The 20,942-nt window shown below is 45.0% G+C and overlaps 1 protein-coding gene across 8 annotated transcripts in view; it reads right to left on the bottom strand.

The window, feature by feature from the left end:
- The window catches only part of AHDC1 (AT-hook DNA binding motif containing 1), a 261,817-nt gene that overhangs the window by 116,216 nt on the left and 124,659 nt on the right, over window positions 1-20,942 (bottom strand). Inside the window, exon 1 of one of the 8 annotated variants that reach the window (XR_015744782.1) lies at window positions 1,678-1,743. The exons of the other annotated variants lie outside the window; for them this stretch is intronic. The gene's annotated coding sequence lies outside the window, so the exon portion shown is untranslated. Of the gene's footprint in view, window positions 1-1,677; window positions 1,744-20,942 lie in introns of those variants that run through there. 8 annotated transcript variants of the gene reach the window in all.

Consider the following 20,942-nt stretch of genomic DNA (forward strand, 5'->3'; position numbering starts at 1 on the left):
ACTGTTAACATGGAGATGCACATTGTCATCTGTTGCAGCAAACAAACCACACATGTCCCTAAGCTGCCTGCAACGGAGCTGTGAAATGCTTTAGATTCAATTCCAAAAATGTGCTTCAAAGTGTGAGGGATGCACATACAGCCCTTGACTGAAATTCTTTAAAGCACCTTTTCCAAATTATTTCTAGTGCGCTGCCCAGCCTTTGTCTATAATAAGCTCTCAAACATTCCAGGATGTGACCATAGTAACAAAAAAAATAAAAAAGAGGAAATAAACTAGGGCAAGGAAGGAAAAAAAAAAAAGGAATTTGCCCCAAACTGATCCACCAGAGGGAATAAACATCAAATCCTAAGACAAGAGAATTGAGGATAGACAGCAGCTACCGTGATCCCCCCAAATATTTAAAGGAATATCCCCGAGACATCATTTTGAGATGCTCTGCCTAGTTTCTCCTTCCAAAATAGAATCAACGAATTGCTTCTCTTCCAAAGACAGGAGATCTATCTGAAGCATCCATCTGATTTAACACAGGGCAGAATATTGGGGGGAGTAGTGGGAGAATCAGTCGTGCTGGGTGAAGTTGGCTTCAACACCTCACCAGAAAGGAGTTTCCCACCATCAGTTTTGCAAAAAAACAAGCAGGCACTTCACCTTTGCATTCCCCACCCACCCACCCACCATTTCATAACATTCCCTGGACTGGTCATAAAACTCCCCCCTGCTGTCCAGTCCTTGCCAGAAAAAGGTATGAGGCCCAGAGTAAAGGATTGGGTTTCCTTTGGGGACCCAAAGAGGAGAGAGACATGAAGGATCAAGTGGAGAGCTTTCCAGCTGTCTGCACCCCAGCCTGTGGCATTCTCTTCCTTTTGGAAAAAAGCCCAAGAATTCCTTATCGGGTTCACCCAAGTACTAGTCGGTGCTGAAAGTGGAGAATGGCAACATCAAGAGCAAGTAAGCGTGCAGAATGACAAAGGAACGAACCCCATGGGCAGGGAAAAGTGTGTGTGTGTGTGTGTGTGTGTGTGTAGAGGGGGGAGTTGAAGAGTACAGCTGTAAAGACATCCCTGGGGAAACCAGAGGAAACAAGAAAATGAAAACAGCATTGTAATGTCGCATTCATGTACGAAATGGGCGGTGTTTGCATTGGGAGGGTGCAATTCCATTTTCCTCTTTGATCCTTTGATCCTCTAGAGCAGGGGGTCTTCAAACCCGACAGCTTTCAGACTTGTGGACTTCAACTCCCAGAATTCCTCCTCCAGTCATGTTAGCTCAGGAATTCTGGGACTTGGAAGTCCACAAGTCTTAAACTTGCCAGGTTTGAAGACCCTCATTCTAGACTGTAGACACTCTATATAACTGCTGAGGGCTTCAGATTCCCTTTCAGTGCTTTGGAGTGCTGGGGCATGACCAAGAATCCGCCTGGAACTCTTTAAAGCAGCTGTATCCTTCCTGTAGACAAGAGCCACGTTCATACTCCCACACATTTCGAAGCACCTTTCCCGAATTATCTCCAAAGCACAACCCGCAACTAAATAGTCCCAGCTTCATCTCTTAAGATTAGCTTCTTCTACTCTTACCTGCTGCCCTTGTTGATCTAAGCACAGGCCAACGCCCCCTCCCCCCCCAGCCAGAAGCATGTGAACTGAAGTAGTATTGAATGGAAGTAGGATTACTTACAGAAGTGATAATGGATCTGCCAGATAGATGCCATTTTCATTAAACCAAAGTGTGTCGCAGGGGCCACACAGCTCATCTAACCAAGGTTCAGCTCCAAACCACAAGATAAATGCTTCCATCTGCGAACCTGCCTGTTATCTTCCCATTATTCAACAGCAACACAGGCTCTTGAGACTGGGTCTCTCAGGGCAGTTCCTGTTTCAGACAGCTAACAGCCTCCGGGAGATCTGAGATCAAAGGTTGTCATCCCATATCTCAAGGAAAGAAGCCCAGCTGGCCCTGGAGTTAGCAAAAGGCAACTGCAGAGGCCCCCTTCTCCTCACACTAATTCAAGTTACTGATCAAGTAAATTTCTTTCAACCTCAAGAACACTGCCACAGGTATTACCTCAGCCATCTCTTACAGCCACTGTGCAAAGTAGATTCATCAACATTAACCCAGCGGTGCGATTCAACTGTTGTAACAACCGGTTTGGTGAGTGCACACTTTGCGCATGCCCAGAACGTTTGTTACTGACCTTCTCCAGCAATCCCTGTGTGTTTAACCAGTGGTCCGCAGAGAAATGTCCCCCACAAAGCACTTAATTCAGGCTGTGTGGGAACACAAGGCTGTGCTCCCCACATGGCCTGCACCCTTCGGCCAAGTGCAAACTTTACTTTGAGTAGAGCCACACGAACTGGAACTGGAAGGTAAGACCAAAGGCGGGGGAAGGAAATCCACCCCAGGGTGGCTTGCTGGCGTTGGTGGGAAAGTCGGTCCTATATTCCAGAGTTGCAGGAGTCACAGGACTGGCCCTTTGGTCACCCCGGAGCAGCTGCTCCTCCACCTGGGTGCATTGGCCTTCCATGGACTGGAGGAGCTGCTCCAGGATGACCAAAGGGCCAGTCCTGTGACTGCAGCTCTGGAATATGGGACCGACTTTCCCACCAATGTCAGCAAGCCACTGTCAGTCAAAATTCATATTAGTGGTCCGCGGGATTAAAAATTATGAGTTTGGTGGTCCCTGAGGTCCAGAACATTGGCTATCCATGTTAAACAGCTGATGTGTGGCGATCATCTGAGCTTGAAAAACAGGATATAAAGGACAGCCTAGACCGCGGGTGTGCAGATATGCGGGTGTGCTCAATAGCTGATCGTCGGAGCAAATCAAACCAGGTCACTCCCAATAGCTGATCCTCGGAGCTACCAGTTCACCTGAACCGGGCTAAACCAGTAGAATCCTATCTCTGCATTAGCCCCATATTGCTGTTGAGATTAAACCAAAATTAACAACTTGTAGGAGAAAGGGAATTTGGATCAGAGTCTTCCTGGCTGATACCTTGTAGGACTTTCCAAATAAACTGAATTCTTGAATTCTGAAGCTGAGGTGGGGAACAAGACAGGCCAGAAGCTTTCTCTGCATGCGATATACACTCCAACCAAAGCTCACCTCACCTAGTGCTTGCCTTTGTTATCTTTGCATTAAAGAATCTTAAACCAGCACGACTCCAATTAAATATCTGGGCAAACAATACCAATAGTGGAGTAGATCTTGTGAAGCAGGGGTCCGAAACCCCCAGGCTGCACACAGGTACTGGTCCGCAGCCTGTTAGGAACCAGACCATACAAGCGAGTGAAACTTCATCTGCATATGTGCGGAATTTAGGTAGCGCACCACACCATTCCGCCCTTGCCAAAATTGTTTTCCATGGAACCGATCCCTGGTGCCCACAAAGTTGTGGATTGCTGTTGTTAAAGGATTTTGCTTTGGTCAAAATCTGCCAACAAAGTTTGTGACTGACTTAAGAATTGGAAACTTGAATTCCTACCTGTATGTTCAATTTAATAAAAAACTAAAACGTTTATGGCTTTTGAACATACAAGCTTTAACTTCTCTAAGCAGGCAAAAAACATCTGCATTGTAAGATCTGGAAAAAAAAAACAGGTTCGGAGAAAGCCTGTGAATTTGGTGGCTAAGAGGCAATAACAACAATGGCATCTAATAGATTTTTGAAGGTAAATAGAGGAATGAGGTATGGCTGGATTTGTACAGCACCCTAGACAAGTTTGGATGAAGTGAGGACAACCCCTGAAAGAGGGATAAGCATGCCACATCCCTAAAGTACATTACACAAAGACCTCGGCATCCAATAATACAGCCAAAAAAAGCAGCACCCAACATCTCTTCCAAGAAAGATATTCCAAAAAGGGTTAAGCAGCCCAGGACACCTTGTGAGAGAGCCTGTCTGCTGGTTAATGAACTTAGCCATCCAGGCAGCTGAATTTCAGGAAGGAAAGAAACCACCACTTCTACCCTCTGAAATAATAGAAACAAAGGACTCCTCGTCTCCTGCAAGAGATGTCCTACAATATACAGGTAGTCCTCCAGTTATGATGGCAATTGGGACTGGGGTGGCCATTGCCAGGCTTGCAAAATAGGATGTCACGTGACCGCATTGTTTAAAGAAAATCAAAGTAGCTGAAGAAAAATATCCCAGCTGCCCTTTTAACCCCAAATGGTGGGAGTCACAGGTAAGGAACGTGGGGTGCTACAGGAAGGTGGGAAAGGCCCTGGGAGGGCTGATAAGGGCTGCAGATGGGTTGTGGGGTGTGGGGGAGCTGGGGAGGGCTTGGGAAGCCCAGGAGAGGCAATGTGTAATTTTAAGAAGGCCGGTGGATGGATGGTGTGGCGCAGTGTGAGATGTTCCTTAGCGATATATCTCTTCTAAATCGCTTCAGAAGAACTGATCAATCGACACAAAAGCTGTACGTTCACATTTCTTTCAGGATGACACAGGCTCGTTTTCAGCTATCATCAAGAGGTGGGGGTGGGGAAGAGGCTATCCAGGTGCAGCGGTCAATTGAATGTCTAAGGTGAGTCCAAAACTAAATTGGCTCTTCTTTTACCTGGAATTGCACAGCCCAAACTACCTGAGAGAACTGGCCATCTTTGCAGCTCACCCTAGGTGGGATTTCATTGTTCCTTTGCAACTGCTGAGATGCACAAAGACTTTCGAGAAGCAACCGCCATTCTGCAGAGCACTTTCAACCAGCCAGATTTTTTGTGGCTTGCCAAAGGAGGGAGGGAGAGTCACTTCAAAGTAGTTAAAAATGGTTTGAAAAAGGTCATCCAAGTCTGCTAGCTATCTCTTTTAAAAACGGTCACATTCCTACAATGGATGTACTTTGTGCACAGCATGACTATCTTAATCCCTGTAGAAGAGACTTCCCCCATCTGATGCTCTCCAGATGTTTCTGTGCAGAACAGACAACCTGTGGCCCCAGTCCATACGGTCAGCAAAGAGGGATTTGGGGAATGGGAACTGCAATTCAGTAACATTTGAAGGGCAACCAGTCGCTTTCTGCAGTAGACAAAGAGACTCCCTCACGTTTTTCATGGGAGGTCCATTTGGGATCATGCTAGACCACGAGTCTCACAGAATAACAAAAGAGAATAACAGAGTTGGAAGGGAACTTGGAGGTCTTCTAGTCCCACCCCCTGCTCAGGCAGGAAACCCTATACCCGTGATGGTGAACCTATGGCAGGCGTGCCACAGGTTGTCACACAGAGCCACTTGTGCCAGCACGTGAGCCGCAGGCAAACTTACCTCACCGTGCATGTGCGTGCCTCACAGCTGATTTTCAGCCAGTTTGAGGCCTTTTTCTGCCTCCCAGAGGCTTGAGGAAGGCTTCTGCAGGATTTGCAGGGCAAAAACTAGGCCCGTTTCATCACTTCCTGTTTTTCCAAAAATACTGGAAGTGACGAAACAGGCCTAGTTTTCAGCCTGCAAAGCCTGCAGAAGCCTTCCTCAATCCTCTGGGAGGCAGAAAAAGGCCTCAAAATCAGAGGCAGTGCAGATAAGGGGGCAGCGGGGGTGAGTGGGGATTGCACGTGCATTGCCTTCTGGGTGCTGGCACATGGGTGCGAGCATGCAAGCACACGCGCACAATTTTTGCCACAGGAGCCCAAAAAGGTTAGCCATCACTGTCCTATACTATTTCAATCAAAAGATTGTCCAATCTCTTCTTAAAAGTCTCCAGTGTTGGAGCATTTACAGCTTCTGGAGGCAAGTCGTTTCACTGATTAATTGTTCTAACTGTCAGCAAATTTCTTCTTAGTTCTAGCTTGGTTCTCTCCTACCTTAGTTTCAATGCATTGCTTCTTGTCCTCCCTTCAGGTGCCTTGGAGAATAGGTTGGCCCCCTCACCTTTGTGTCAGTCCCTTAGATATTGGAATACTGCTTTCATGTCAGCCTTATTCCCTTTTTTACATCCAACTAAACATACCCCATTCCTGCAACCCTTCTTCATATGTTTTAGTCTCCAGTCCCCTAATCATATTTGTTGCTCTTCTGTGCACTCTTTCCAGAGTCCCAACATATTTTTTATATTGTGGTAACAAAAACTGGATGCAGTATTCCAAGTGAGGTCTTTACCAAGGCATTATAAAACACTTGTCCAACCTTGGCAGCTTTAAAATGTGTAGACTTGAACTCCCCATGCCTTGGCTGGAGAATTCTGGGAGTTGATGGCCCCTAGTTTTAGTTGATTACAGATTAACAGAGTTGGAAGGGACCTTGTAGGTCATCTAGTCCAACCCCTTGCCCAAGCAGGATATCCTACACCATTTCTGATAGATGGCAGTCCAGTCTCTTCTTGAAAGCCTCCAGTGATGATGCTCCCACAACTTTTGTTCCATTGATTGATTGATCTCACTATCAGAAAATTTCTCCTTATTTCTACATTGAACCTCTCCTTGATCAGTTTTCATCCATTATGTAGGAATGGGGGCTTCTGACAAGATACTTGTTGACTCTCTTGTCTGGAAGCCCCTTCCTTAACTCGCCTCCCAATACTGCAGCCATCCCAGAATGAACTGAGATGGGTATGGTTGCAAGTCCTCCTAAATATTTCCTCAGTGTTCAATGTATGTTTGTTAAGCCCAAACGTCTACATATACAGTAAACAGTCGCAAGTTATAGTTTGCATCAGACTCCCGAAATATAACGTACGTCAACAAAAAGGAAGAAAAGAGGAGGTTTATTTGTTTTAAATTTTACAATGTGGATAAATAGGCTTGGCCTTCTAAGGGCTAAGGGGTGCTTGCCATCTCAGTGTGGTGCCTTAAATCCAAGGCTTAAAGCAAGAACTAGGAACAAGCAGAGGAAAACAGAGGTACTGCCCTCTTGTGGTCTTAGGAGAGTTTGCTCAACCTTTTCAGAAAAGGATTTCAGGCTAGGAATTTATTTTCTCTTATTTTCTTGGGGTAGCATAGCATACTAAAAGGAGAAAGACACTAGGAAACATAAGACTGGTTTCTGCCTTGGGCTATTGCAACTTCCTACCCAATCCCTCCAGGCTGGCCGACTAAAGGCTCAAATGCCCTAAATCAGGGGTTTCCAACTTGGGCAACTTTAAGACTTTTGGACTTCCTCAGCCAGCCTTGTTTACTTTTCAAAGCTCAGCTGAGGAATTCTGGGAGTTGAAGCCACAAGTCTTAAAGTTGCTAAGGTTGGAGACTCCTGCCCTAAACCAAATTGCTTCTCAATCGTAGGGTTAGGATACGTGGACTTCAGCCTGCTGGCTGGGAGAATTCTGGGAGCTGAAGCCCACACATCCTCACCTTGCTAAAATTGAGAGCCAATGCCTAAAATATGTACACCAGCAGCATTTCGTTTATTTATTTGAAGTGTGCATAACCTGGCCAGTCTTTAAATGGTTCCGGACGGCTCAAAATACCAATTTAAAGACATTTTCAGCATCAGCGCTGAAAGAAAAGAAGGACAAAACAGAAGGCAACTCAGCCTCCTCCTCTTTCTCTCTCTCTTTCATTTGAAACATGGGTAATGAATTCAAAGGTATCCAGAGTTCACGTATTTTGACACAAAAGGGATATGCCCATAAGCTCCAAACAGCAGTCAAGCTCAAACCCAGGAAGAGGACTGAATACCAAACCTGTTCCAGGAAAAAGAAGAAAAAAAATAAAAAGGAGGAAGGGGCAGCACTGTGTCAACGGATGACTGATACTGGCACGGGAACACGATAGGAGGAAACTGAGCACCACACAAACATACTGAACACCTTTGCTTATCATATCCTGGACCGATCAGCGCCTTGAGATGTATTTGCCAATGGCTTGGATTTGTCAAGCAACCTTAAAAAAAAAAAAGTGGAGCATATTGGCAACAGTCGGACAATCTAGTCAAGAAAGAAAGTTTTCCCAACTAAATCCACTTCTTGGTGTAAGCGATCAACCTCTTGCATATGGACGGAGAGCTTGTGGCTCCTGGCTTCATTTCTAAAGCCCCCCGTAAATGGTCTCTTATGTTTTCCTGGGAGCTGCAAAGGGGCAAAAGGGGTCCCCACCCAGGGGTGGGTTTTCATTGCCAGTTCGGCAAACCAGGAAATCCCACCCCTGGCTGGCCCCACCCACCCCACACTGCCCCTCCCAGAAGTCCCCACAGGGCCCATTTTGGATGCCAGGTAAGTAAGTACAGGGCCTGTGTGGAGGCTCAAGGAGTGTTGTGGTTAGCCGGCAGCAGTTGCGGATGGCTGAGGAGAGCGAGGACTCAGATGAGGGGCCAGGACCATCAGGGAGTGGGCTGCTGCCTTTAGGGATTGTGAGGGCTGGCAGCAGCGATGAGGAGGTTCCCGAGGAGCCTGTGCCAAGTGAGCGTGCATTCAGGGTTGCTCACAGGAAAGAGCAGCTGCAGCAACATGGGCAACTCAGGAGTAAGGCTGCAAGGTAATGGCCCCTCCTTCAAGAAGATAAAAGCCAGCTGTGAATAGGACATTCTTTGCAGGAAGCAAAGACGTTTTGAAACTTGAGCCTTGTGGACATCTTAGATGGTATTTGAAGACTCTGGTGGTGTAAAATATTTCTAGGTAACCTTATCTGTTATTCTTGGCAGCCTCGCACAGTTTTGGCGAGGCTCGTGCTTATCAAAGTTAGTTAGTTTGCAGCAGCCTTTTAACCAGGGATTCGTAAGATCATTAAAAGGTTTTTGTTCCCTTTGGTTCATGTTTGTTTTATTGGACAAGGGTTTGGGTCAGAACAGGGAGGGTGAAAAGCAGGCCTCCTTGAGGTTCTGGAAGGAGGGCCTCCAGAGGCCGGGGAGGCAGTTTTCGTCCTCCCGGAGGCTCAAGGAAAGCCTTCGGAGCCTGGGGAGGGAGACCGACTAGGCCACGCCCATCATGGCCACGCCACCCAGCAGCCAGGCAGAGAAACCCACCGCTAAAATTTTTGAAGCCTACTCCGGTCCCACCCATGTTTATCGGAGCCCACCCATCTCCGGCACGGCGTATGGATCTTGATAGAAAGTACGGGAGACTCATATGAGGGACAAGATACAAAGGTTGACCTGAAATCAAGGAATGAACAAAAGCACCCCTTGTTTCCTGCTTTGCCTCTCTGGCAGCTTCCTTCCCTAAGCCAGAAGACAAGCCTTGCAGCCCCCACTCCCACCCTCCTGCGTAGAGGTCTAGCCCTCCCTTTCCCCTCAAGTCTCTGCTGTGTGGCTGAGTTAAGCATATTTTGCACTCTTTAATTGTTCTTAATAAATCAACCCTCTAAATCACTGGTGTTGCTTCTTTCCATGAGCCCGGGAAGCCTGCAGGCCAGTGTGCTGGGGGGGGAAGGATGGGGTGTGCGGGGAAAGGAGCATTCTCTTGGGGTACTTGCCTTCATTCCCCCAGCCCACCCCACCAGATCCTAGGAGAGCGGCTTCTGCCTGGATATTGAAGCAAACAGATACACCTGTTCCTGTTCCCTCCTGGCCCATAGCCAGTCCAAAAGGCCTTTGAGGGTAAGCCAAAGAACAGGAAGGGGGGGGGGAAGAGAGCTTGCTTGTTGGAGGCAGCCTGGGCTATACCATTTAATCAGGAAACGGAGGGGAAAGACTTTCCCCATCTCTAGGCATGGTTCCCCCTTTCTTTTAAGTTAGTTGGAGTGCCCAGATGTGATGTAGGATGACCAGCAAGTTCAACAGGTAGAGTTCTAAGTGATCAGGGCAGAGCCTTGGGAAGTCCTTTTTAAAATAAAAATAAAAATAAACGTAAAATGCATGGATCTTCTTCCAGAAGACAGCAAGGGAGGCACTATGAATTCTAAGCAGCCTGAAGTCACAGGTCAGTTAAAGCAGAGAAGGGAAATAGGCGGAGGCGGGAAATGCATCCAGCCAAGGCTCCTGTCTGTTAAATCTGCAGTGGCTCAAGAGAACCGCGGCAGCTGGGTGTCCATTTCGTGCTCAACACTGGTTTGCTGAGCAAGCCACAATGTCTGGGTTCAAAGAACATGCTAAACCTGTTACCGCCGTGCATTCTTGGTTGTGGCCCCCACCGTGGGGAACAGATGCCCCTCCGAAGCAAAGATTGAAACCCTATTGCATTTCCTAACAAGCCCTTTAGTATTCTGCTCACCTGATATCTTATATCAACCATAACAACACAAGAGCACACAATAGATACAAACTCAAGATAAACCGCACCAAACTTGATTGCAGGAAATACGACTTCAGCAACAGAGGGGTCAATGCCTGGAATACTCTACCTGACTCTGTGGTTTCTTCCCCAAACCCCCAAAACTTTCACCTTAGACTGTCTACTGTTGACCTCACCCCTTTCCTAGGAGGTCTGTGGGGGCCTGCATAAGCGCACCCATGTGCCTTAGATAAGAAACTTTTGGGACCCATCCTCCACTAAACTCTCTTTGAGAATAGGTCAAGGTGATACCTGCAGTTTCATTTGGAAGAAACGAATCGGAGCCAGGTAAGCCAGGGTACCTCAAGGCAGGCAGCTTTCATGGCCAATCTCTGTATATCAGTCAAGCAATACAGCAGCCGAGCACACGGCTGAACCACACACTCACAAACCCTGAATCTAAAAATATGACGGTCTTGCAGGTTTAGAATAACAAAAGGGAGGCTGAAGCCCCAGTGCTTCATCCCAGTCTGATTTGTGGTTCTTGCCATATTAAAAAAAAAACCCCTTATCAATATTATTTCTTTGTTGTTGGGCGTTGGATGGCATACACATTTGACGAATAGAATAGAATAGAATAGAGGAGTGGAACGGAACAGAACAGAACAGAGGAATAGAATAGAATAGAATAGAATAGAATAGAATAGAATAGAATAGAGGAGAGAATGTAGAAGCTAGAAGGGACCTTGGAGGTCTTCTAGTCCAACCCCCTGCTCTCAAGCAGGAGAATAGCTTGACCTCCTCTCTTCTTTGTGATGTAGTGTAACATCCGTTTAATCCTGTAGATCTATGTGCATCTGTATCACACACAGGTAGTCCTTGTTCAGCGACTGCCTCGTTTAGCAAACGTCTGCAGTTACGACAAGGATGAAAAAGTAACTTTGCAACCAATGCCCACATTTATGACCTTCACAGGTCTGTAAAGCAAAAGAAAGCGGCAATAAGATTGTAAAACCATGATGTTTCACTTAGCAACCGCTTTGCTTAATGACCATGTCCAATTGTGATCGTTAAATGAGGACTGTACGTTCCCATGCATGCCCCAAATGCTCAGAATGAAGTGAGACCAGCAATCCAGTGCACAGAATTTTGTTTTTCTCCCATTTTTAAACAGAGTAACTCAACAACCGTGTTTCCAAACCAGCACAGACAATAATAAATAATAAAGAGAAACTTGCAACTACCCACATATATAACCGCAAATGCCATGCTCTGGCCCTTCTGTACTTTGCCGATGCCAGCTTTTGTACCCAGAAGTAAAAACTGCCTTGATCCCTGATTAGGCCACATGCACGGATCCAGGAAGGTAGCCAGAAATCTAGAACAGTGCCTTCCTCTCATCTTTTACAAATATTCACCTCAGCTACCACTGCTTCCTAAAGCTGAACAGGTGGCCCATTTCTCATGTACTGCACATGGGCAAAAAAAAATGCAGCTGTTACGGGAGCAGATAAACAGAGGAGGCAAATATCATACTTAAGTGTCAAGATTACCTATTTTCATACTTTTTTTTTTGTGGGCAGCATAAGTTAGCTTCTTGACTTTTATGGAAGGATACAGGGTGCTTGCTCCATTTTGGTGTTCTCTGAGCTTGGTGGTTTTCTTGCAGACGTTTCCTTACCCAAACCAGGTAACCTTATCAGCACTGCAAGAAAACCACCAAGCTCAGACAATACCAAGGGTGCCTCATTTCAAACCTGAGCTAGAAATATTCTCCTTTATTTACTACTTCAGAACTTATAAAGCTAAGTAGACATGTCCAACATCTGCTCTTCAGACTAAGCCAGGGGTGTCCAACCTTGGCAACTTGAAGACTTGTGGACTTCAACTCCCAGAATTCCTCAGCCAGCTGGCTGAGGAATTCTGGGAGTTGAAGTCCACAAGTCTTCAAGTTGCCAAGGTTGGACACCCCCGGACTAAGCCATCCAAGCAACTTGGCTCATTATCACCATGTTTTTGATTCTTGGTAGTCTACCAACATGGATTCCATGTGTCAGTGTTGACTGCTTGGCCACAAAGGTCCACCTAAAATAGGTAGCCATCAGTCCCCTCCAGGAGCCTCAAGAAGAACCATGTTAGAGACACACAACTTTTTACCAAACTTGCAAGCTAGATCTCTTAAGTAGCCCTCTCTCTGTCTCCTTTGAAATGACCCCAGTTCTTGGTTACTGTACATCCTGGACACTTAGCAACAGTACAGGTTGTCTTCGACTTATAACCATTTGTTGAGTGGCTGAAGTTAAAACAGCATTGGAAAAAAAGTGATTCACAATCAGTATTCACACTTACAACCATGGCCTGCCCATGGTCATGTGATCAAAATTCAGGACAATTGGCATGCATTTATGACAGTTGCAGCTTCCTGGGGTCAAGAGTTCAATTGTTGGGATTTTTATTTTTGCAAAATTACCACGTAATCCTAAAATGTTTGTCCTGCCTGAACTCTGATAGAGGTAGCAAGTTTGCATCAACAATCTCCGCCCACATGTTAATATGAAATCATAACTCACATCGCTGGTTTGCAAACAGTTGACCTCCAATGTTTATTATCTATGAACACCTTGCCAGAATTCTGACGGTTGATAGGAACCATGGAAAATCGTGCCATTGTGGCAAAGAAGATGCTTTTCAATTACTCAGGGAAATGCAACGTGCCAGCTTTTAATGATTTCGCCACTTTCCACTTCTTGGAGTGTGTGTTAAAAAAAACCCATCCTGATAACTAAGGAACGAGCTTTTCTTTCACCCTAACACTGAATCCCTTGCAGGCACATGTCCTTTTGCCATCGCATAAATGTACAACCCCTCCTTTTTCTCCCCCCTGTACTTCCCCCTCCTTAGTAAGCAAAAGATTTTAAAGACCCCAAAGCTCCTAGTTTATATGGACTGCTCATGAACCAGAAAGTAAGAGAAAGAGAAAGGTCGAATCCTATTCATTATTTTCCTCAAAGGCAGATTCTAAAGTAGGCATCCCTTTCTGGCTATCTCAGTGGGGTTTTGCAGCGTCTGGAGGGAAGGGCGGAGGATGGCTGTCACTTCCAAATGCTCCACTCTATCGCAATCTTTTCCGCAAGACACAAAAGACTTGCAAACTTGAGTCTTGTTCCTCACTGTGTTCATCTGCTGGCTATTTTATATATATATTTACACGCAGGGGCTTTTGTTCCCTTGTTTACAGGGAGCCATCTCCGACAGCTGAAGGGGACATTTGACCGTTCAGGATGCTACAAAGGCATCCTGCAGTATGTGTGGATGGCGCCTTTGTTTATTCTCACACACACAAACACACACACACGCGTGTGTACGTGTACGTGTGTGTGTGTGTGCAAACAGCAGCAGCATCCACCGAGCTGGCCCCTGGCCCCTTGTTCACAAGGAGAGGAGGTAAGGTAAGGTTTTCAGGGTGTAGCGTGCTCCCTATAGCACTCCCTGTAGCACCACGAGCAGGCAAGGACGCTTAATCTGGAGGAATGGTTGCTAAGATACTAGCAGCCGTGTGAATGGAAATGGGTCAGTAAACCTGTGGAGGGATAGTGTGACTCTAGCCACTGCAGCTGTTTGAGTGCAGCTCTAAATCCCACCCTTTCAATATTTATCACTCTCCACCTTCCAGCTCCTTCCTGTTAGCAATTTTCCACTTTGCGCCTCCTCTTTCCCTGGACTAGAGTTGAAGCCAGAACAATTTTAACAGCAGCAAACAACAGCCGGCATATAATATAATACATATAATCAGCCGACCTTCATGGACGTTGCATCCCGGATGTTCCTATTTGGAAATTAGAGAGCTGGCGATAGATAGATAGATAGATAGATAGATAGATAGATAGATAGATAGATAGATAGATAGATAGATAGATAGATGAGAGAGAGAGGGAGGGAGGGAGGGAGGGAGAGAAAGAGAGATTGTGAAGAGGAAAGAATGTTGTAGAAATAGCCTAAGGGTTTTATTTTATTTTTTAAAAAAACAGCCGACCTTCATGGATGTTGCATCCCGGATGTTCCTGTTTGGAAATTAGAGCTGGCGATAAATGATAGATAGATAGATAGATAGATAGATAGATAGATAGATAGATAGATAGATAGATAGATATTGTGGAGAGGAAAGAATGTTGTAGAGATAGACAAAGGGTTTTATTTTATTTTTTTAAAAAAACAGCCTCTCCCTCCTTGCTAAAGCACCTACCCCTTGCAAACAGGATGAAACTGGTTCTTGAGGAGATTTAACAGGAAACAGGCTCTAATCCCTTGGTAGGAAAAGTAGGGTTAAAAGGTCAATTTACTTCTGCCCCTCACTTCACACCACTGCAAAATTACTCACAAGCAGGAGCAGCTTTCTCCCCCCCCCTCCGCCAGATCCACCCCTCCCTCCCCCTCTCCCACCAGACACAAACACACACAAACACATACTTTCCTTCCCTCTGTACCGCATTTTCACAATGTGCTTTGGGAATACAAAGCACAAACACAGGCAAGGAAGGAAATAGATGTCACACACACACACACACACACACACACACTACTTTAGGGAAGATGGCTGTGCTGCAGCCAAGAAGACTCTCTCACCTTTCTGTGCTGTGCACACATGGAGACCGGCTGGGCGGGCAGGGGATGAGGGGCTAACACCTGGATCAGGGAGCCGGAGACCTGCCCAAACTGAGGCAGACCATTAAAAAAGGAAAGCGCAGGAGGAGATTAGAGGAGATTCCCTGGGTGCGGGGGGCCCATTAAACTCCTCCCTAGCTGAGAAAGGAATTTGCAGCTCTCCAGGTGTTTGTGGAATCATATTGTTGGAAGAAGACATTTAAGACCAGGTACAATTAAACTCCGGGTCATGGGTGGACTTTTACATCTCCAGATCATACTGCAAACATTCCAACATTAAAACAGTAGTATCTCAGCAGTACAATGTTGGCCTTTTTGAGAATGGTAATGTACTTATGAGCCAACCTGCAACAAATGAAAATATAGTAAGTTTAAACATTTGCCTCTTTCAATAAATGTGAAAAGCTTTCCCTTCCAGCCTGATTCTCTCTCCTTTTATTTATTTTTTACTCAGTTCCTTTGGATGAATTATGCTCCTTTTTCCTAAAGAATACCTGACTCGCTTGTATCTCAACCTGTGAGTTAGGATGACAGCAGTGAAACAAAGGCAAGCATTTCTCCTTATCCACCCTTGGAAGATATATAGGATTGGAACACCGGCCTATCCTTAATATGATCATCATTTTGGTATCCCTCCCGCCTCAACTGATCCTTATTAGTCACAATAGGCAGAAGGCATCTTATAAGTAGTCCTTGACTCACAACCCAACTTAGTTTTATTGACTTTTCATAGTTACAACAGCACTGAGAAAAGTGACTTATGGCCACATTTCATACTTACGCCTTATGGTCACCTGATCAAAATTCAGGTGCTTGGCAACTGACTCATATTTACGACGGTTGCGGTGTTTCCGAGTTGTGTGATCTCCTTTTGCAACCTTCTGAATGGGAAAGTCAACAGAGATGCCAGATTCATTTTAACCGTAGTGTTACTAACTTAACAACTGCAATGCTTCACTTAACAATGGGGGCAAAAAAGACATAAAATGGGGTGAAATGTAACAACCATCTTGCTTAGCTAACTAAACTTTGGCCTAAGTTGTGGATGTAAACTGAGGATAACTCATAGATAGAGAGTTGTCTTGTGCCTAAGAAATGCATGGCTCAAAGCAGTTGTCCCTAACCTGCCCTCCCCCTTCAACATCTTGGACTACAACTCCCATAGTTCTCAGATAGCATGTCTGCAGTAGGCAGCCCCCTGGTGTCCTTGGTGCAATCTTCCTTTTCCTCCCCAATCGCCACTTTTAAATTTTTACTGTGAAAAAGAAGGAACGACTTAATGCATTGAAGTACATTGTCCTGACTTCAATTAATTAAAATCGAATTAAATTACAATGCCTGGCGGCAGCGCCAATCCCTACTCAACCTAGATCTGCCCATTCTTGAACTGGAGGCCCCGACAGGCTGATTAAAGGCCAAGGGCGATTTTAAGACCTGGAAAATGCCATGCCTCCCGTTGAGACCCAGCTGATCGGTGGGGTCTTCTTTGGTTGCCTTGCACAGGAGAACGGGGCTGGAAAGCAGGTTAGTGGGGAGGGAAGGGGATTTTGCAGTATCCTTCCCCTGAAACGCCCACCAAGCCACGCCCACAAAATCATGGCACACCTACCAAGCCACACCCATAGAAACAGTAATAAAAATGTTTGAATCCCTCCTCTGCCTACAGGTACTCTTTGACTTACAACCATTTGTTTGGGGATCGTTCAAAGTTACCATGACCCTGAAAAAAGTGACTTATGACCATTTTTCACACTTATGACCATTGCAGCATCTTCATGGTCATGTGATCAAAATCTGACCGCTTGGCAATATGAATATGATTCATATTGATGACTGTTGCAGTGTCCTGGGCCATGTGAGCACTTTGCAACCTTCACGCAAGCAAAGTCAATGGAGAAGCCAGATTCCCTTAACCACCATGTTTTTAACCTAACCACTGCAGTGATTCACTTAACAACAAAGGCAAGAAAGGTCGTAAGATGGGACAAAACTCCCTTTGCAACTGTCTTCCTTAGCCGTGGACATTTTGGGCCTCCATTGGGGGTTGTAAGTCGAGGGTTAACTGTATTAAGGTTTTTCCAGTGCATTTGCAAGGGACAGGTTAGAACTGGCCGTTTGACAGAAAAGGGGAAACAGGAGTCAAAACAAGTTAAAAGTTATTGCTTGGTGCAGTTACATTTTGTTAAATTTAAGCTGCCATCGACATTAGTTGGAAAGTAAACAACTTACCAGGCTTGTACTTTTGTTTGGCTTTCTGATAAGCCGTATCTAAAATAGAGATATGACTGTCCCCACCTCAGGGGACCTAGGCTATTGTAACAAAAAGACCCTGAAGGAAAAGGGATAAGAAAAGAATTGGGCAGGCAATGGAAATCGCAGATTAAGGTGAGTGTGGAGGAGTAGCAAGGAAGAACTTAATTAAAGAAATCGGAGTGGGAGTCGAAGAAAAAGGGAAATAACATAGTTCAAAGGCAGGGAGGAGAGGAAGCCGAGCTTTCCACCAACAAGCACAGCTTGGCTGATTTCAACCATCCTTTTTCTCCAAGTCAGGAAAATGTGCAGACACCCATTTTTTGATCTATCCTTTCCAGCTGTGCAAGATCTTAGCTCCCATAATTCCAGAGCAGCACGGTCAATTTTGATTCACCTTCACGCTATAAAAGCTTTTCAAATGCAGTTCCTCTTCATTTCAAACCTGGATTCAACCATCTTTAATAAACAAACCACACTTGGCCCAGTTTGCACATGTGAAGCTATAAGCCAGGAGTTGCAAACCAAGCCAGAAACAACAAAGCATCTCATGACGACAAGGCAACTTGTAAGTAGAATATCACATTTACAAATGTAAAGTATCGTGCACGGTATAATTCAGATGTAGAATAACGTGTTTTGCCCAGCATGCATTCACCCATTGCATGTAGGTAACTTCCCTCTCCTTGGACACATGAAACGAAATAAGCAAATTTATAAAACACCCACCTGTTGCTTGGAAATGTTTTCCAAACAGGGTAATTTAAAAATTTACAGGGAGCCCCATTCCAATGTTCATTTTTTTCTAAAGACCCCTCCCCCCCCCAAAAGGGGACCAGGGAGAAAAGTGGCCAGATACGCTTATCCGCTTAGCAAACCTCTTCTACATTTTGTGTCATCTCACTTTGAAACGATTTGCTTGATTTCACGGTAAAATGGAAGGGTAGATGTTCACCTCTCTTTCAAGATTCCTCCCATACCAAGAGACGCCTCTTCCAGTGAAAGCTTGTACCAAACATTCCCACGTAAATAAATCCTTTGGTCAATTAAAAGAACTTGTACCAAAATTTACAGACAGTGAAGAAAAAGGAGGGGGAATTCAACCCGGAATCTACAGGATTTGGTACTCATTTTGGCAGAGAAATCTTACGTGTTTACTCTTCTGCATCTACCTGACCATTGAGATGGGCTGTTGCCACAGAATCCCCAAATAAGCGTTGGGCTATTAAAAGCAAAAACGGAGGGCCTTTCATTTTAAAGAACTGAGAAGATGAAGCTGGCTGAAGACAGCTCCTTTTGCTTCTCCATAAAATGTCTCTTAAGCAGCAGCCCTAACGTACTATCTTTCACACCTCCCCGCCCCATTCTGCAGGTGGCTAGGAACAGAAGAAAAATGGAACTTATCCAAGTAAATGACATTCAGACCGAGGCTGGTTCTCACTAGCTCACGAGCCGAGCTAAAGGTGAGGCGTGAGCAAAGCTCAGGAAAAGCGGGGAGACAGAGACACTTAACATGTCCAGGAGCTATTAAATCGAGGAGTGGGAGGGTCCCGGGAAGCTCTGGCCAGGATGTAGCTTCTCCTCTTCCACAGACATTGTGTGGTTGTTCTCCCTGAATGTTAGAAACCCACAATCAAGTAGACTGGGGGTCTCCTAATGGAATGTACCAGCCATTTATTCAAGACAGATGAGATAATGCGTTTCTTCACGCAAAGCAGGCTTAACAATGGGCCTCGTATACACATCGCACCAAGGCAATAATGTGAGTGGAGGTGGTGATTAAGCAAATAAAAATAATGGGGCAAGCCTCCCCCTTCTGAAATACAAATCTCTGACTGAACCCAGCCATTGTGGCTTGCAAATCACGTTTTATGGCTTAATATATAATGCAGCCCTAGGTGACAGTTAAAAGAGTCCACAGTTAAGCAAACATGCCTTCGACTAGATGCAAATATGATGGCGCTTTGGTGGAAAGGCCTTTTGTGGCAGGAGTGGCTAAAGACTGGTCATCCTGACTGGGAACTATGGAAGTTGAGATCCGGGACAGCTGTTTTGGAGAAGGTTCGGGTGGAAAAAAGGCTCAATGGTCAACACGTTTGTAAAGCACAGTTTGGACTTTAGAATGCCAAAAGAGAGAGCCTGGGTTGACATAATGGTGAACATTCTGGACTTGGAGCCGTGAAACGTTCATCTGTGGAACTTCACCAGGGATTTGGGGCTGTTCTCTCTCAACCCGACCTACTTAACAAGCAAGGTAACAGGTAACAGATAATCAGAGTTGGAAGGGACCTTGTAGGTCATCTAGTCCAACCCCCGCTGCCCAAGCGGGAGACCATACACCATTTCTGACAAATGGCAGTCCAACGTCTTCTTGAAAGCTTCCAGTGATGGAAGCTCCCACAACTTCTGAAAGCAACTTCTGTTCCGTTGGTTGATTGTTCTCACTGTCAGAAAGTTTCTCCTTATTTCTCGGTTGAATCTCTCCTTGTTCAGTTTCCATCCATTATTCCTTGTCTGGCCTTCAGGTGCTTTGGAAAATAGCTCGACCCCCTCCTCTCTGTGTCAGTCCCTCAAATGTCGGAAGATTGTTATCATGTCTCCCGATGGTAAGATAACCAGAGCAGTGTGATCTGATTTCTAATCAACTGATCCCATTCAGTTCACTTTCCATATTTCACATGAAAAATTGTTTCAACTTCTACCCTCAAAATGACGCTGTTGGGCACTGCACACCAGAACAACTAGACACAAGGACAGTTTTTCTCCGAATGCCATCACTCTTCTAAACAACTAATTCCCATAACACTGTCAAAATATTTAGTAAGACTGTATTACTATTCTTCTTCTCAACCTTCCCATTACTTATCTCTTCCCACTAATGACTATAACCGTGTTGCTTGTATCTTTACAATTTATATTGTTTTATTTGTTTCCTAGTATGATTTGATTGCTTATTAGTAACCTATGACTATCACTAAGTGTTGCATCTCATGATTCTTGATGAATGTATTTTATTTTTTCTTTTATGTACACTGAGAGCTTATGCACCAAAGACAAATTCCTTGTGTGCCCAATCACACTTGGCCAATCAAGAATTCTATCCTATTCTATTGTATGATGACCTGCATTCTGTACAAATCAGGTGCGGCCAGAGACCTTGGAAGCAAAATCAGAATTTGAGAAAAGCTGTCCTTTCCACTTTTTCACTCCAATAAATGCTGAGCGACGTTTTGGGGGAAATGGCAGTCTTGGTTATTCAATGAAATCGCTGGTCTGTGTGCTTTCATGGCCTCCAACACAATCTCACATTGTTACAACAATCTATTACTACCTTCTGATCAAGCAACTCCTTTGAAGGGAACTTCAGATCTAAAAATAATCAGCCTTGCTCACACTTAAGCTTTTTTTTTTTCTAATTAGACATTTCTGTTGTTGTTTTAAGAAGGATCCCAGTTATACATAGCAAGCTGACAAGATGTTCAGGTTTTGCACACTGTGCTTGGGAGGGTGAATCAACCGAGAACCCACCCTGATAACGGAGGGTTATTTAGCAACGGAGCTTCGGAGCTGACACTAGGTGTTTGGTTATATATGAAGGTGTGGGGGGGAATATTTATGTTTTCTTGTAGGATACTTGAGTGGCATGAAGACAGAAAAGGAAAAAGGATGGAGGAATCTTGATAAGTGGCATTAAGATAAGAACATCACTTAACTTCTGCATTATTCATTAACTTCAGTTTTGATATTTTTTCTTCTTTACTTATGCTTTTGATTCAGAAAAAACGGTGAATACAGTTACAATGTAATTGCTGGTTCATGGCTGAAAAAATGCGAGGAAGAGAGTGCTATCGCCAAGATTTTATCTCCCGCAATATTAACAATTTTACAATTTCAATATTCAGCTACTCTCGCCTCTTCTTTCTTTTGAGTATTGTACATTACCGGCATTACCTGGC

The sequence above is a fragment of the Pseudonaja textilis genome, chromosome 10, assembly GCF_049901715.1.
Source record: "Pseudonaja textilis isolate UNSWEBS1 chromosome 10, rPseTex1.2, whole genome shotgun sequence".
NCBI classification, from domain to species: Eukaryota; Metazoa; Chordata; class Lepidosauria; order Squamata; family Elapidae; genus Pseudonaja; species Pseudonaja textilis.